We start from the raw sequence: 19,677 nt of genomic DNA on the forward strand, positions 1-19,677 counted from the left end.
ATGAAGTTGGAGAAAAAAAGATGGTAAATCGTTTTTGAGATGGAAATGCCACTTATTTTGCTAACAACCTCACAGCTCTCCTCAGCTTCTCAGTTTTGCTCTTTGCTTCTCTACTGGTCTTACTAAATTTTATCAAGCCTGTATCAGCAGTGTCTTGAGCCACATTTCATTCCTACCCTAAGCACTGCTGTTTCTTACAACTATCACTTCTGCACCTCTTTACTTGAACCTTCAGCTTCTTCTGGCTGTTGAGCTTGGACTTGCTATTCCCTGTTCCACCAGGCAGGGCTGGCTACTTCCCATCTTTCAGTAATGAATGGACTGCATTACCTTTCATTAGCTTATGAAAATACTAGTGATAAATACTGCACAATTAACTGTTGTATTTGCATATAAAAGATAAAGTGAACACTTGCTTTTTCTGTTGTGTATGAATAAAATATTTTAAGCTTCACTGATTTTAGAGCAAATCTCAATGATACAATATCTCTGAAAAGCTCTCCACAGAGAAATATAAGGAAAGGATTGTAATTGAAGGAGTAATTGTTTCAATATGTTCTGTTCTACACATTATATTTGTTTTAATAATAAAATAATTATTATTAATAGCTCTGCTTTTACCTTTTTTATTTGGGAGGGTGGGGGAGAGGCTGTGGGGAAGGTATCGCCTTTAAATGTGGCATCCTATGAAGCATGGAGAATAAGTCTTTTGTGAGGAGACAGAATTTTTAGTAGGAGAAAGGTATTATCTTCAAATTAAATTTTTCTATTGTAGGACCCCAGACTTTTTGCTGATATCACCAGCACATGTCATACATGAACACTCCCCCTTGCCTGGTCCTTCACTCTTAGTGGTGAGAAAGACTTCTAATAATGCCTTATTATGCAGAGAAGATGACAAGTTTTAATTTAAATTATCTGATCACATCTCTTGAATACATGAGTCCATGTCATTTTCTATCATTATTTATTCAGTATCAATACTCAGTTGTCTCCTATTCCTAGTGCAAATTCTTCTCACTTCCAAACCATTCTCTGGAACACCTGCAGAGTTTGAATTAACTGAACAGATGAACCTTGAATAGAATCATTATGCAATAGAACTCAGGTAGTCTAATGTCAAGTACACACCACAGCTGATTTTCTCCTTTACTGTTCTTTTGCTTTACGACAAAGCTGCATTTTTCAATCAGAAATAGGCATCAAGACATTCAGTCCAAGTTTTAAGGTAAACAGCTTCATAAGATGGCAACAAAACCATTCTTGTATTTGATCTGCACCACTTCTAATTGCAGCAAATTACTTTTGTGTGTATCACATTAGGTTTTGTGTTGTTGAATTACTGTTATTAATTTACAAGAAGGAAGCTTCACCTTTCTTCAAATTTCTTGAATATCAAGATGAACACTGCTTAGTTGTCGGGTTGGTTTTTTGGGTTTTGTTTTGTTTTGTCTTGTTTTGTTTTTAATCTGAGAAGCTAAGGGGAATAGATCTCCTTAAGTTAAAAAAAAAAAAAAAGAGATAAAGCCAATGACATGTAAAAAATACACTATATGGGTGCAAGTCAAGTCAGATATTTATAACTGGCACACCTCAAGTTCATTGCTAAAGTCATCTCCAGCTAGAATCTAGGTCTCTATATATATTTAATGAACATTTTGCCCAGTCTTGAATATAATAAATAATTTATTCTCTTTGAACTTCCCATGGAAATGGTGTTAAGAGGTAGTCTTTGACTACAAAATGGCACTGCTTTACCATTACGAGAGCTGCTCAAAACAACACTTGTGGAAGAAACACAAGTTCCAGACATTTAAAGGTCTTTATTCAGAAATGAGGAAAGAAGCAGATGGTTTTTCTACTAAATATGGTGTGCAACATTATGATCTGATGACAGAAAAGAATTAAAATAGACACAGACCTACCCCATCTTCATTCCCTGCTCTCAGTTTCAAGCTCTTTTCCTCATGAGATAAGAACTTAATCTAATTTAAAAAAATGTTCTAGGAAGCAGAAAAGTCCAGTAACCATTCATTCTTTTCTTTTTTTTTTTCTACATATGGAGGAAAAAATAGTATGAGGAAGCATGATGGTGTGGAATAAAATCTTCCAATAATGTTAAAGCAATGTCAGAAAGAATGAGGACAGATATGTGCTCAGAGGAAGTTATGTAGTGCAAGTGCACTGATCAAAGTGGTTTCAACATCTGCTGTAGCACACTTCATGTTCTTCAGCAATCCACACTGTGGATGATAAGAGGGGAGAGATTAAAGATTAATGTGACGTCATGGAGAATGTAAAGAAAGTTTTTCCTTGCCCGGTATTTTATTAAGTATAAAATATAAGTTTATGGAAAAAGCAAGGGACACACAAACAGCTCAGAAAAATTGTTAAAGAATTTAAAGAAGGTAACTTGCACATTAGAAATCAAAAAAAAAAAAAAGGTCAAAAAATATAAAGAATAAATTAACTGTGCTCTATAGGGTGTCTTCTCAGATGTAAATTTTTTCCTAGTACTTTCTGAAATGTATTCTGCTGTGTAGATCTTCCACTTTCTGACTGTATGGTGCTGCTCCTTACTCAGCAACAGGATACGAGAAGAGTCTTTTCTATCCGCTACTTCCAAGGAGCAGTGGCTCTTCTGTGGCATGTTGCGGTTTACCTCTTATATAGGCACCACAGCCAAGAAGATTCTTCTTAACTTCTCATAGCTGTAGCTTGTGGATCTGAAAGAAGTCACACGTAAACTGACACATTTTTTTTCCAAGATTTTATAAATAGAATTAATTTTCTGGGTCCAGTGAATTAGCAGGACCTCTCAAAGTTAGAGCTTTAAAATGCTAAGGAAAACAGATGGCCAACACAGTTTAATGAAAAAAGAAGTTCAGATTAATGAGTCTATAGAAAAGGAAGAAAAATATTAAATGAAGGGAAAAAAATCAACCATGATCCTGGGTCAGAAGAGACTATACATAAAACATTATATTTATTTATTATCATTTCGAGGTAACACTGAGTCGGTGTTACACACAGCACTGACAAGGATTAGCCTCTCAAACTTGATTTGCTCTCTTGAGCCTAAAACACTGCAGGATCCTCCAGACTCTGAGCTTATGTTACCTCCTGTCTATTGTGTGTGTCCAGACTCCTGCATGTGCCAGACATCATCCCACAGCCTGTTTCTTTGCAGAGTTAATCTTCTGGATCTTGATCTGTAAAGGAAATATTAGTCTGTAAGGTGTAAGCTTGCAGGTCGTTTCCTATCAACATTGTAATTATTATGCCTTATTCATCTAAAGTCTGGGATTTCATCATGCTACATTATTATAGTATTAGGAGGGGCAGAAGAGATATGCAGCCTTTAGAATAGGTAGAAGGTGGAGTTTACATCCTGGTCAAGTCTTGCAGAAGGCAAATATGTGTAATTTTGAATAAATATTGAAAATTTATGTGTAAAGTGTTCACAGAAAGAGGAAATATGCTGATGGAAAGGAATGAGGATAATCACAAGGGAAAACAAAAGGGAGGGCCATACTAAATATAGACTTTAGAATTATGAAGAATAGAGAGAAAAGCAAAGGAGTGAAAGCTGAAAGAAAATATTATTGTTAATTCTACAATGGGAAGAATCCCCATTATAATTATATTGGATCCCTGATAAAAGTATATAATAATTATTTCATTGTAATCCATTATGTAGTAAATTTCAAAAGCAGGCATTGTATAAAGTTTTTCATTCATTCATCACTCCTTGTCCTATTAATACATGCCCTTGTAAGGAGTCCCTCTCCTGCTTTCTTGTATGGCCCCCTTAGGTACTGGAAGGCTGCCTCCCCAGAACCTTTTCTTCAGGCTAAACAACCCCAGCTCTCTCAGCCTGTCTTCACAGGAGAGGTGCTCCAGCCCTCTGATTACCTTCATGGCCTCCCTGTGCATTTGCTCAAACAAGCTGATGTCCTTCCTGTGCTAGATGCACTCCAGGTGAGGTCTCATGAAAGTGGAGCAGAGGGGCAGAATCATCAACTGCACCCTGGAGAGAATGGGCTTACTGGGCTGCAGTGCACATTGCCACCGCGTGCCCAGCCTCTCATCCACCAGTCCTGCCAGGTCCCTCTGCTCAGCCTCCTCAGCCTGTAGTGACACGGGGGTTGCCCCAGCCCAGGTGCAGCACCTTGCACTTGGCTTTGTGAATTTTGTGAGGTTCCCATAAGGTGCCATAGGTGAACTGCTTCAGTTTGTCCAGGTTCCTCTGGATGACGCCACATCCTTCAGAAATACATTACCTATCCTGACAGCAAAGAAAGCATGTTAAAATGCTGTGTAAAAGGTCATACAAGAAACAGCTTCTGTTTTAACGGAGTGGGACAAAACTGCAATCACATAGCAAGCACAGTGGGAAAGGAAGAAGTGCTGCAGCAACACCATGGTGCTCTACTAACCTGAGAAGAGGGAAACAACATAATAAAGAAGATGAATGGGCAAGTGATGAGTATGCAGAGGATGACAGACAGTGTAGCTTTGGACACAAACTCTGAATGGAAGTCTGACAGACTACAGGTTTAGACATGACAGGTCACACTGTTTTGATGTAAATTCAGCTAGCTATTTAAACTGAAGTAAGCTGCTGAAAACATGGACAGTAGGAAAAAACCTATCCTGAGTAACACACTTGAGATAGCAAAGTTTAGCATGATACTGATTATCTTTCTTGGTACATGTTTCTTTATATAAGCATTATACAGCCAGAACAAGTCTCCTTTCAGCAGCAATGAAAAATTTCTACCTGGTAACAGGAGGGAAACTCAAATGACAAAAAAAACTCAAGAACCCCAAACCAAACACTAAACCATGAAAGACCCCAAAACCTTACATTTGAGAGGGATGGTGAACTAAAACACGATTGTGTTGTTTCTGTTGTTCACTGATTTTTTCAAAAAATTAAGTAACATTTTGAGTATTCTATTAAATTTTTGTCAACAGATCATATAAACATGCTTAAAATATTATTGTTACTATATTACAAGCATTAATATATGCCATATAACTCTGTTCAGTGAGTTGTTGTGTGATCTACTGTATTTGGTTTGCATGGCCAAACTTTGGTAGTGGGGGTCCACAGAGATGGCTTTTGTGAGAAGCTGCCAGAAGTTTTCCCCATACAACAGAGAGATTGCCTGGCAGCTTCAAAGACAGATGTGCTGCTGGCCAAGGCTGCACCAAACAGAAATGGTGGTAAGACCTCTGTAATAACATATTGAAGAAGAAAGAAGAAAGAAGAAAAAAGAAAGAAGAAAGAAGAAAGAAGAAAGAGGAAAGAGGAAAGAGGAAAGAGGAAAGGAGAAGGAGAATGAAAGAGAAAGAAGGAGAAAGAAGGAGAAGGAGAAAGAAGGAGAAGGAGAAGGAGAAGGAGAAGGAGAAGGAGAAGGAGAAGGAGAAGGAGAAGGAGAAGGAGAAGGAGAAGGAGAAGGAGAAGGAGAAGGAGAAGGAGAAGGAGAAGGAGAAGGAGAAGGAGAAGGAGAAGGAGAAAGTTATTCCGCAGTTTTAACTGAAGTCAGAAAAGACCTAGGTGAGATGGACTCACGTTGGAGAAGTTCATGCAGAACTCTGTGGGTGAGACCACTGCTGGAGCAGGGGAAGCACTCCTCTCCCTGAGCAGCAGGAAAAATAACTAGGGATGAACAGACCATAAAGCCTTGTTCCCTGTGCCACTGGGGGAGGAGGTAGACATGTGAAGAAGGGAGGGGTGAGGGAACTTGTTTTTAAGGTTTTATTTCACTTCTCATTATTCTGTTCTGATTTCGTTAGTTATAAATTCAATTAATATCTTTAATTCAAGTCTATTCTGCCCATGACAGTATTTGGTGAGTGATCTCCCCCACTCCTTATCTCAACTCATGAACCCTTTGTTGTATTTTCTCTCCCTTTTCCAGCTGTGTAAGGGAGTGATAGAGCAGCTTTGATGGGAGCCTGGAAGCCAGCAAGGGTCAACCCACTGCATCTACTTATGTAAATCACATATTACATTAAATAGCCTTTGTTAACTGCCATGAAATATCCATGACTAATGGATAAAAAGTTTTTATGTTATTTGTATCGGCATTTCCATAAAACATTAACTTTTTTTTTTTAACATTTACCAAATCTATAAGGCAAATAAGCATCCATTACAGAAATCATATTGGAACAAAATTCCATTAGAACATAATTTTCCTAAATTTATTTTCCATTCTCATGACATCAATTCATTCTCTTAATTAAATTTTGTACTTATTCTCAATTGTTAACAGAAAAAAGATCAGTTTCACATGAGATAATGAATTCAATTTTATTGCTATGATGGAATAAGCTGATGCTATTCATGTCATTCAGTTAGACAAAATAAATATACAACACACAGATCTTAACAGTGGAACTAAGTTCTGCTGATAGAATGAACAAACAAACAAAAACAACAAAGCAAAAGAAACCCAATCAAGACAGTTTTTTCCTAGTTTTTAGATAAATTACTACGGCTGTAACTGAAATTCATGGATTCTGAAAGATATCCACCAGAATAATTATGCTTTTATTTCTGCATATGGGTTGTTCCTGAGATAAATTTCTTTGCATCATAAATTTAGTCTACAGGACACCTATACATTTCTGAGGCAAATAAAAGTTTGTAGTTTATCGAAAGATTATCCTAAGGGTTGTTCATGAGCACAAAATGTCTTCAGGGCTGGCAGGAACATCTAGTTACGTACTTTTTACTGTTATTGCCAATGGCATTCTAATGAACAGCGTGTCTTATCAGCAACCTGTTCTTTATTATAACAATAAATGGTACCATACAAGGCATCATTCATCTCTGCAATAAGCATTAGGATAATATATTCCTTTTGTTCAGAATCTGCAGGGAGAAGGAATTCTTTTCTTCTTTTATGTTTCAATCTAGGGTTGTTGACTATGCATAGAGAGCTGTAACAGCATTTAATGAAATCTTCCTTGGAAAACAGAAAGAATCCCATAAATTCTAAAGCAGAGCTATGCCAGAAGCAGAACACCTGCCACTAACTCCTTCCCATGGCTAACAGAAAAAGGCTCACTGCTTTAAATGTTTTGGGGTTTTGTTTGTTTGTTTTTTATTTCACATACTCAAGGATGTTGTTTCCTGAATAACAAATTAAGATAATTCTGATACACAATTTTAAAATAAGCATTTAGGCCTGATGGATCATAGATTTAAAGATCTAATAATATTATTTTAAAACCCCAATTCAGTTCCAGAAGAAAGAATGCTTGATACAGACGAAACACTTTTTGGTAATATCTTGAATTGCTTGACTAATATATTTCCCAATTTATTCAATCATACCTGATTCTAACAATGTTTTCCTTACATTTATGCTCTGAATCTCTCCACTTCACAGAAGTATTTTCACGGTAGTTCTACAATGTACCTAATGTGTGAAAGACAATCACTGAAATGTTAAAGACGTAAACCTACTGCCTCAGCATACACGAGACTTTTCAATTCTTGCTTTTTAAAGTGATCAAGTACATTCAAATCTGATCACATAAATTCCTTTCAAATTTTCTGTTCTTCTCTATCCATATGTGAACACAAACAAACCTTGTTAAAAAAGTAAGAAAAGACTAACTACCACAGAGCTTAGGGAGCTATGGCAAGGAATGTACAGGGTTCTTCTTTCAATTAAAACGATGTGATTGGATAAACCATTAACATAGACACATATGAAGCAAATTGTGAAGCACTGAATTACAAAAAGATGTTAAGTTGCTACTGTTTTAAAAACATGAAATAGAAACAAGACAACCTGCAGTTTGGAGATCTATTTATGACTGGGCCACTTTATATTACTTTATTTTTCCCATTAGTTGCATAACATAGAAAAAATTGTCATTTGGAGTCATGACCAACACAGTCCACTCTCAAAACTCCAATGCTTAACCTTTGCAGTCTTTTCTCTCATCTATCAGTGTTTTTATATACTTCCTCTTTTGATCCTCCATTGTCAAACTTTTAAAATATTTTGCTTTTTTTTCTTCTCTTCATTATTGATTTTCCTTCTTATCTGTTGATCCTAGCCACTGCCTCTCCAGTGATTTTTCTCTTCCCTTAAAAAAACCCAATACATTTGACTGTTTCATACACAGAGTACAGCAACTTTGCTCTTGATCCTAACATAACCTACAGACATACTAAAATATTTCTCCTTCAGTGTCTTTATTTACTTCAGCTCCCTTAAACAATGTAACATATTTTAGGAGATTGATTACAAGCATGACTAAGAAACTTCTTGAAAGTCGCCCTTGTTGGAAGAAAGCAAAAAAATTAAGAAAAGTCTATAGGTGATATAAATTACTGTAGCAGAAATACTAAGTTTTCGTGATCTGCTGATCTAATCTCTTAATGAATGAACAGTCTGTGGTTGCTCTGTGTTGTTGTTTTTTTTTCCCCTACTGTAACAATGATAATTTTTCCTTTCCCCCTCAACTCCACTGTTGAGAGAGATATAACAGGAATCTGAGATCTCCCTCCCACAAAGGTGAGCATTTCAACAGGCATAAGTTTATGTAGTTAAAAAACTTTATACACATGACTGAGTCTTGGAAATCTGTTTTTATAAATTGTTAATATAAATTGAATTGTTAATTATGCATATTCCTTTCTACTGGGAACTTGATAAATTTGACCCTCAGAGTGAGAACATTACAAGAGAGTCGAGATATAATGGATTTTCAGAGTTACAGGACCTCAGCAGCAAAGCCAGCAGAATCATGGATGGTGGTAAAGCCTAAAAAAACTGAGTTTTTTGTTTGATTGTTTGTTTTTAATTTTATTTAGTATTCTTAGGTGTAGGATGACCACAAAAATATGAAATAAATTATTTAATTGTTATGATATAACTACCTGGCAAAATAAAATACATTCATTTTAATTTTAATGGAAAGATTAGGGAAAATCCTTTTTAAACAAAATTCTGTAGTGTCAGTTTGCATCTGCCTATGTAGTTCAACTATATACAACATCTTAAATGGCAATAATTTTTTTTTCCTTTTGTTCTAATTTGCTAGCTTTCTGAGCTTTGTGTGGTGGGGCATAAATCCTATTAGAGTAAGTGTATCAATAATTATTGTTAATGTGATTATTTAAACACTCAGGTATGGGTCATTGTGTGAGAACTATACAGTATTTCCTCACTGAACTCTAAGACTTCGTGACTTGCCATCTCTGTTCTCAGAAGCTCCCTGATATGGCTAGCAGATCTCTAAGAAAAATAATGTTTATGTGGGTACACAGAAAGTGTAGAAGGTGAATTTCTTCATCATAGAGATTTGAGATTCAGAAACCGACAGAGCATCTTCAGAAATTTCTGCACAAAATTCTTTTTCCATATGGTTCACTTTGATTTTATCTATTTAGGGAATCTTGTTGAACCACTGTGAAAATTCTTACACAAACTGCCTGTTTCACTTTTCACTAATTCCCCTGTGGTGAACATTTTCTATATACAAAGTAATCTTCTTCACTAGCTGCATTTCCCATGTGTCAAGAATTACCATTTACTATTCTTGACTAGCAAGGACTCAGATTCAAACACATCTTTCTGTTGTGTAAAATAGCAGCAAGAGCAATTATTAACAATCCAGAAAGTCAGAATTACTGTCAAATTTTACCTCAGAAAATATTTTACTGTTTCAAATAAATTTAAAGATTTTTTTTTTTTTTGTAACAGCTATTTCGTAAGAATTAAAAATGACTGATTGAGAAGTTTTTATAGGAATTCGGTGTACTAGTCACACTCAGTTTCCATGTTGAAATGGTCCTTGGAGATTTCGGAATTGTCCAAATGAATCACAAATATACCTAAAACTTAAGAATTTATTGCTGTAAGGATATGTTCTGTCCAGCTAATTTATATGCACATTGTGTGAACTGAATTTCATACAGAAGAACCAGACATCCAACAAAAGATAAAAGTTGGCCTACTGTGCAAACTAGGCACATAGATATCTCTGAGTACAGATATCTGAAGCTAAGACAAAAAAAGGAACTATGCAGCAGTTAAGGTCAAACAAACTGAAGAGATCTGAGTCAAATACTTCTGGCTTTTACAGTCTCAGAGAAGCTGCTGTTTCTGATGAAAGTGAGCACACAGTCAAAATGTTAGAGTCTCTGCTCCTGGAGCTGAATGGCAGTGTCATTAAAGTTTTTTTCAAGCTACTCTGGACTATATTTTTATCAGAATTTTGTTCCTTGGTAGGAAATGTAATCAACAATTTCTAGCATTTGCAATCAGAATATTGAATTTTGCCTATTCAGGCAAAATGCAGTATATTATATACATTATATTTTATATATATATATATATATATATATATATAATATTATATACATTATATTTTATATATATATATATATATATATAATATTATATACATTATATTTTATATATATATATATAATATACAGAATATTGATGCATAAGCATATTTGAAAATATGAAGGAGTTACATGTTTAAAATTTCCTTTAAAAAACAATAGTTTAGTAAATGTCCCTTTTTTTTTTTGAAAGGTGTCCTTTTTTGTCTCTGTTTTTAAATAATAACATCAATTATCACGATAAAAGGTTTGTTTTTGGGGTTTTTTTTTCTTTTCCCATCTTTTTTATATTATTTTGCAACATGAAGCTTAAAACTTGGCAAAACTGTAGATTCCGTCTGCCTTGATCTATAGAAGTCAGAGATTTTACCCTGAAGGAAAGGTCACATAAAACAATCCAAATAATAGGGACCAGTGATGTTTTATTTTCAGAAGGTATAATATTAAAGAATAAGCTGGGCAGCCTTATTGCTGCATGGAGATAGCTCAGGGTATCTGTTCCAGTGCCCAGAGGTGAGGTGAGTCACAGCCAAATTCTGTCTCCAAGAGTCCATCAGTGTTAGATAATCCTGTTGGAGGCACTTTCTGTCTGATTTTGCAATGTGTTTCTGAGAACCTTCAGATGGGTCACAGCTTTTTCCTTTTTCTAAGACACTGTCAGGTTTTAATATCCCACTAATTTATGCAGGAAGGTTGGCCCAAACCATAACCATAAACTGGCCCAAAACCTGAAAAAAAATCTTTCTAATTAATTTGAGAAATTCAATTAATAATGATGAATTGAATGAATTAATAGAATGTGGATACCTGACACAAGACACTTCAAGACTCTGAGACAGAATTTTTTCTTTCTGATGAATCAGGAATGGATAGGATTTAAACAGGTTGGAAGGAATGTGATGTTAACACTGGTGCCAGAAAGGTGAAAGAAACTGCATTAACTGCATTAATTAAGCAATTTACCCAAATACAATGAGAAAATATTTTATTTTCTCATAAATCAATGTAGTATTTCTACATTACTATACTGTAAACTTTTCTATGTTTCATGCACAGCACTTTATTTCAGACTCTCTACTTGCAAGAGAGGATGAATTGCCTATTGAAGATATTCAAAGAAGGTATTTATTTTTAGACATCTCAAGAAAATCTGATGTGAGGCTAAAGTTAATGGTATTTAATTTGAAGAAGGACTTACAGCTTTTGAACTTTGCTCTTAATACTGCAGATAATAGATAACAGATTGGATGATTAAATAATAGCAAGGAAACATCTTTTTATTCCAGGTAGCAGCTCTAATTCCTCCAGAGGTATGGATTAGGCATAAATGGAGGATTATTCCTTGAAACTCAGCTCAACATAATAAAAAAAAAAAAAAATTATAAAAAAGATATTCTACTATGACTTAAAAGATGAACAATATTTAAAAAGTAATATTAAACAAGTCATTCAGAAACCTTATATAAGATCCTCAAGAAGGATCTTTTATATGGATTTATTTTTTTAATCAAAAATATGAACCAAAAAGATTTTCAGCTATTTTAATAAAAAGTTTTGAGGAAATTTATCTGAAACTGCAAAAAAATATGGAAATTAGTAACATAGTAATGCTGCTTTAATTTTATGAAACAATCACTTCCTTTCCCAGGATATGTTGGCAAGTTTCTAGTGCAGACTGCACAATTACTCAACTTTTTCTTTTTTTTTTTTTTTTTTAAGATGCTGATGTTTTCAAATGAAGACATTCTATGTCACATTCCAGGACCTTTTCTTTCTGTCACTATGTAGTAACTACTTGGATGCCTGTGTTGCTGGTCTGACTCAATGCAAAAAATTACAATTCCATGTAAATTTCTAAAGAAAAACAGACAATTTTCTTGAATTCAATTCAAGAAACTTTCATTCAAGACTTAATAACAGAACTCAGGGCCAACAGCTGCAGTGGGAGAACAGGACACAATACCTCAATCTGGAAGCAGCTCAAAATGTTTTATGTTTTGTATAGCAATTCTGCTATGTCTTAACTGAAAGTAAATATCGATTGAATGGAAACTAAAATATTACAAGTTCCCTATAACAGTAAGACATTTTTTCGTTCCATTTCTTTAGTATAATGTTAAGTATTAAAATAATTATAATAATTTAATATATAGGAAAATATTTGTTGTAAGTATATTCAGGAACTTTTCTTGAAACAGTAGTTTTGTTGGCAACTTCATGCATACTAGACAGATATGTTCAATTTTTCTTTGTTTTATCTGATGAAGCCTTTAACCACAACCTATTTGGCTTCACCTCATGATGACAATTACATAAGATAAAAACAAAAAGAAGGTAGGCAAGTTCCTCCATATAGGCTGAAATGGTCCAGCACAATTTTGTGTTATGCTCACATGTTTCAAAAGGACCATCATTTTCCCAGAATTCCTGTTTCTCATGCTTGATTAAACTGGTTTCCCACTGTCTTACATCATCTTTCTTACACTGAGACTTATTCTGGTAACCTAAATCCAGCCTTATCTCAATATCAGTTTTGGAAAAAGATCTGATTTGTTTGTTTGTTTATTATTGAGGGTGTGTTACTCTTGAGATGATTATTTCTATTTTTTTCTCGTGATTTTTCAGAGCTAAAGTCGGATTGACTGGGGCTGATCTGAGGTGGGTTTTCTCTTTGTTTGATTAGGATTTGGGGGGTGGGGGAGCGAGGTTTGTTGGTTCCTTAGTGCAAGAAAGGTATATTCAATCCTGGATACTTCTCACTAAAATTCACGTATCTCATGGCAACAGAAATGGCCATTTTCCCATAAACTCAGTTACTCCTAGCTGTGCCTTTCCAAAGTATATGGAACAATCAAACAGATTGCAAAAAATATACTTTCATCATTCAAAAAATAGAGGAAAGAATTATAATTAAACATTTCAAAATCAGTTTAAATAACACAAAGCAAGTAGTATTTTGTTTTTCTAACAACCTTTGGGCTAAAAAGAATTGTAACATATTGGCAATATTTGAAAGCTGATATTTAAGGAGACCTCTTTTTAGCCTTGCATAGGGGCCCCTATATTTAGGAATATTTGGATAGAGATTGTGAAAAAGAAACCGTATAGCTTGATATGCAGGGCCCCTAGTTTTTTTTCTTAAAGTTATTTTTATTAATTCAGAAGTCAAATTATGATGTCCAAAATCCATTCTATTTTCTGTGCTATGTTTTTCACCTGTAGCATCATGCTGGTCTTTTCTGGCTTCTCAGCACTGAATATATTTGTTAGCTAACATTACCATACCAAATTCAAGGAGGTGTTTTTCTGAGATGGTGGCCCCTCTATACATAACTTCATGATCAGTACTATAGGATATAGGTAATGACATAGTGGATTTCTATCATTCCTCAGTCTTTACAAGGGCACAGGTATTAAAAAAATGTTAGCATTGATTTTGCATGCACTTGTAGAAGAATTTATTAAATTACATCTCAGTATTAAAACCACAAAGACACCGAGCTCCCTGTCATACACATGGCTGGCAGGACTCCTCTTAAGAATCACTTTCCCAACAGAAGATGATGGTGCTAATAGAAACTTCTCTAAGTTCACTTGTTTTGTGGAACACTGAAATAAAAATAGGTTTCTTCTTTTTCACTTTAGAAAATCTAGAATCACAGACCAAGAATTAATCTTGTCTTTTCAGGAATTTATGACAGGAATGCAAGCAAAAAACTTTAGTTGTCAGAAATGCAGTAGCTACTGTGAAATAACCATCAGCAGAGCAAATAAAACCCTCAGTAAGAGTATGTTATTCCTCCCAGAGGACTATATAAAAGCCATGTTACTATGAAAAGCCCTGTGCTGTGAGCTCATTACTGTACCTGGGCAGCCTGCTATCACTGACACAACAATCTTTACTATACCTGAGCTATTTATTGCGAGAAAGAGGCACTGTGCAATAAATGACCTGAAGACCTTGAGAGAAAAAGAAATTATAAAGATCATTTCTTTCTGTTTTTTAAATAAAAATGTGCCTGTATGCTGGAATACATCTAGTCACTGTCATGGTGACTATATGGAACATATAGTTCAGAAATCTCTTAAAATAAGTCAATAGTCATTAATAAAATTATAAGGGTAAAACATGTGTTTACCTGCATTCCTTAGTGAAAAAGAATTTTGTACACAAATTTCTGAAGATGCTCTGTCAGTTTCTGAATCTCAGATCTCTGTGATGAAGAAATTCACCTTCTACACTTTCTGTCAATTTTCAGAAAAAAAGCAGTGGTAGTCCTATATGTGCCTTATAATTCCACCCGCAGAGTCCTCTTACTGTATCATGCCGTTCATCTATATTACCTTAATTAAAAGTTTGAGAGCTGATTTTATTAAAGGGTATAAATACCTTCTCGGGAAAGAAAGACTTGAAAAAAGCAGGGTTGAACTGCTGTCTCCAGTATGATCTGATCTGCTTTCCACTTCTTCTCAATGAAACACTTTACCAACTTTCAAGTAAGCAATATAGATCTACATATGATCACAGACAACCTAATTTTAGCAAGAATTAACAAAACAGTGTGGGTATCTGAACCCCACAGAAGACAAGGCTTCCCTGGAAGCAGACAGAAATAATGTTATATAGTATAATACTACATAATATAATAATATAATAATATTATTACTGATATTATTAATATACTAACCATCCATGCTGAAGCACTCTCTTCTGAATGCCAGGACATTTTTCAAAAAGATTGCCCTATTTATGTTCCTTAACAAAATGACTGGTAGTATCTTTAGCCCTGATTGTAAATTATCTAATAGACTTATTTTTCCATTCCCTCATTTTTTTTACCACTTTCATCAGACTAACAGTAACAGAAAAAAAGATTTGTAAAACCCTATAAAGGAGTTGAATTCACTACCATGTCAATATTTTTAGGCTAACGACACATTCGTTTTATCTTCCATAAATCACTAACTACCTCAAGCCTTCAAGGTCTGCAAGTGCTGCTCTGTCTTGTATCCATGGTCCCATAACCTTCATAATATTCTTAATGGAAAATTTTGGTTTATCTTAATCTATGTATGTTATTAATCTATCTGGAAAAAAATCCAAAAAAACAAAAAACTTTAAATAAATCTATTAATATCTACAGCCACCATCTAAATTCTCTTTTTTTCAGACAGGTGGTCATTTTTAGATTGTGAGAAACAACTGATTCTCCTTGGATCCACTTAAGGATGCCAAAAATGTTCTGGTGGGGTAGATATTATATTAACTGACATACCCTGGCTTTTTCTGATGTTTATTGGAGATAAATCACAGATAAGAATACATCTGTGAGACTGCTATGAAATAAGGCCAGACAGATTGATTTCTCTGCAAATGGAGTTTCTGTTGATATCATGATATAATCAAGTGATTGGTGGGGTTGATTGACAACTGCAAGTCATCTTTCCCATCTTTTATTCCCCTTGTAGTCTTTCATTTACTTTGTTATAATTCATTATTTTATTTTCCTATAGCTCATATTTATTTCTGTATTATCTTTCTTTTTATGGCAATTACAGCAACATAGACACAATTTTACTATGCAGTCTTTTTTCTTGCTACTTGCGCCTGAGGACACACTATGCTCTCAGATAAAAATGACAGCTGTTATCAGTTATGCTAAGGAAATAAAATGTGGAATAGGTCATGTCCTTTTCTAGAAATCCATCTTTTTTCAACTGGAAATTTTTAGCAACGATAAATCTAACTACTGGAACTTAAATCCTATGCCTATGATAATGAAACCACATGGGAAATGTTCATATTTGGAAATATTTGCCTAATTCAAATCACTTCTGCATCTGCTACTACCTATACACATGAAGAACTTGTAACAGCCATTCTGAAAAGTGTATACTATAAGAGATAATATATTTATAACCTTGTTGCAGTATAACATGACAACAAAGACATACTTCATATTTGCAACTAATAGTGCAGTAGACATCATTTGGTTCTAGATTCTTGAAACAAAAATGGGTGAGACTTCCTGTTCAATAGCAAAACAGATTAACTTAGTTGCTGGAAAAAGTAGAAAATGTTGAAGCACATCATTCTAGAGGTTTCCAGTTTCTGTAGTCACCCAGGATATGATTACTAGATGTCTGCAATAATGAGCATTCTTTGAAAAATAACTTTTGAAATTCTTAGTAAGTTCCCAGTTCACTTCAGTGTCCTCTGTATATAATTGCCTAAGTCATCGCATTCTTAATGTAAATTTAAATGCACTAAAACTGCAGCAACAAATTGCATAAGTGATTGCATGTATAATTGGTTAATGTAGGATGATATAGCACAACTATGTAAATGTCACCTAACAAAAAATTCCTAAAGAGTTGAATGGATTTAAACTAATGTTTCTTTGGAAATTTTATAGTGTCAAGGAAGAAAAACATTCAAAGTCTAACTTAATTCTACCTTCCTTAGAAATGGTTATATAGAATCCAATTTCATTACTTCCATGTGATGATTCAGAATATGAAGGAGACATCAACTACTATAATAATTCAAATGAGCTTTCGGCAAATAAAGGCATGAAAATTTTCATAGATTTTGCCACATATTAACTTTATTTATTCTACTGTGTGTGTTTACATTGATTACCTTGACCTTGATTGATTATATAGATGTTGATTATGAATTAATGAATATATGAGTTGAATATAAGAAGGATTTGGGATATTAACTGATTGCATAACTGCTAAGTATTATGACGTAAATAAGTTGTAAGTCACTCGCTAAACACTGCAAATTAATTCCATTTGATTATGTACCTATATATGCATATATATATATGTATATGTAAAAAAATTAATGTTTAATGAAATTTATGCAATGCAATTTGAAATATTAATACAGATCAAAGGCAAAATATCCGTAACATATTGTCTGAATAATAGTTACAGGAGCAGAGAAAGGGCAAACATTTCCACGTGGCCAGCTGGGATTATGGCCTTTAAAAATATATTATATCCACATCAATTTTTTGGGGCTGCATGTCTCTAGGACCATCTGTCTGGATGGCAGAATGCCCATTCAGAAGTTGGTGGAGCTTTTTCCATTAGGCAGAGATGCCAGGTATCGATACGACTGAGGTAGGAAGACCTGCAGAACACTGCAAAGGACATCTGTTCTCCAGGAAAAGAAGAGAGAAGTCCATCTTCTGTGACAGCCCCACTACACTGACACCACATGCTTCCTTGCACCTATTGACACCTGTTCATAGTTATATGCCAAAATAACAAGAAAAAAATGAGCCATCTCTGAACAATGGAAAATGGGTAGCACGGTCTGTTAAAGATCTCTGTGGCTGCCAGGAAAATAGGTTTCACTGTGGTAAGCATTTGGGAAACCAAGGAAGACCATATGGGACATCAGAATCAAAGTCCAGGCATTTTGTATACCAACAAGCCCCTGGCAAACAATATTTCTTGGAAACAACCAAAATTACAAAACAACAGTAAATGAGGAAGATCATCACAGCTTTTTTTCACTTTTAATTAGAAGTGCAAATTAAGTATACTAGCAAATCACTAGAGGTATGGATTATTCCTCTAAAGGCTTTATAAAGAAGCAGTATAACTTCTAACCTTCTGAGTTCATGAAAATTGTGGATTACATATTATAAAATAAGTAAATGTAAGGTAACTTGATGTTTTGTCTTGTCACCCTGTCAGATAAATGACCAAATTAATCATTCTTCCAAATGAAATAGCTGTATGACACTTACATAGAGACACTGAAATTTTGTACTGACCTGGAGATTATAATTATGGTATGAGACTTCTATATATCATCTACAGTCTTAAGGATTAAGTGTATTAACATTTATTAGAAATTTTGTCAGGGAGAACACCAAGTCCTTTTGGGACAAAGTTGTGGGTACCGCATATGTATGTATAAAAACTGTCATTCAGATGCATGAAAAAGGAGCTTTTAGTCCAGTATACCAACCTTGACAGCTGTCAATAAAAATACTTTATGGTGAGTGTGAGAACTAGTGCTTCTTCTACAAAGTGATGTGTGTAAAACAAAATTGTCTTTGATTTGGAGATATTTAAAATACATCCAGCTGAAAATTATTACTTATCTGAGAGCTTAAAAACAAAATATTTATTATACACTCAAGAACTTCCTTAGTTTGTGTTTTCCCCTTGAAAATATACCTTCATTTTAAAAGTTTGGCACTAATTAGTTGATATGTGTTTTGCAGAATTAGTTGCTTTCTCACTGAATAATGGAATATTGTCTGTTTAGGATGTATTTCTGAATCACAAGGAACAATTAATATAAAGCCATCACTTGAAGACAACAGGATTATTTATTTTTATGGGTACAGGATATAAATCTATGCCTTATTGTAATGAGTTACAAGTTGCATGGAGCTGCCTTGGGGGATATCAAGAGTCAGTTGAGAGCTTATGGGTCAAAATTAGAGAGCAGACCTACACTGGCACTGTTGCAGGGTATATTTGCTACAGACCTGATGATTAGGAAAAAGTAAGGAGCTTTTCTTCATGTAGCTGAAGGAAACTACAAATTCTTTGTCCTCACCATGATTTTAAGCACCCTGGTGTCCGTTGGAAGTATAATATAGCAGTGCTCAAGACATATAAGAGATTTCTTGACTGACAACAGGATTAGAGCCCTGGATTTCAACCACTTCAGATGTTTGTTTGAAAGAGTCATATTGGATTAAACCCTGGAGAGAAGAGGGGTCCAGGAGAACTGGTTAATATGAAAGTTTTCACCAAACTCAGGAACAGCTCAGTCTAAAAAGTAGGAAGCTGAAAAAAGATGGCAAGAAACTATGGATGAGCAAGGTCTGAATTGAGAAGTAAAGTAGGCGTACAACAGATAGAAATAGGGAGAGTGGACCTAGAAAGACCTTAGAGTTTTTGTCCAATCATGCAGATTTATGGAGTTAGAAAAGTCAGAACCTGGAGATGAATTTGCCAAGGCTTGTAAAGTATTCGACAAGTGAAATAAGAGAGAGGGAAGACTATGGAAAACAAGAGTCCTGGACTGAATGAGTTAGGGAGTCTGAGTCAAAGAACTCCAGAAAATGCTGAGGTCACTAATAACCCAAATGATGGGACAAAGTGCACTCTCAACAGGTTTGCAGATTATAGAAAAATGGGAATGATGGCTGATACATCAGATTGAGCTGATTTCAGAGCGATTCAAAAAACCTGGAGAAATGACTACAGAGAGCCCACATACATCTAAACAACAAAGGGAGAACCAAGTC

General features: G+C 34.6%; 1 long non-coding RNA gene across 1 annotated transcript in view; it reads right to left on the bottom strand.

Moving 5' to 3' along the window:
• Window positions 1-3,080: 3,080 nt before the first annotated feature.
• LOC136290560 (uncharacterized) overlaps window positions 3,081-19,677 on the bottom strand; it is a 32,557-nt gene continuing 15,960 nt past the window's right edge. The window contains exon 4 of the long non-coding RNA XR_010721207.1: window positions 3,081-3,212. This is a non-coding gene — a long non-coding RNA (uncharacterized lncRNA). The remainder of the gene's footprint in view (window positions 3,213-19,677) is intronic.

The sequence above is a fragment of the Chamaea fasciata genome, unplaced genomic scaffold, assembly GCF_029207755.1.
Source record: "Chamaea fasciata isolate MVZ Bird 193981 ecotype frontalis unplaced genomic scaffold, bChaFas1.0.hap1 SCAF_6, whole genome shotgun sequence".
Classification (NCBI taxonomy): Eukaryota; Metazoa; Chordata; class Aves; order Passeriformes; family Sylviidae; genus Chamaea; species Chamaea fasciata.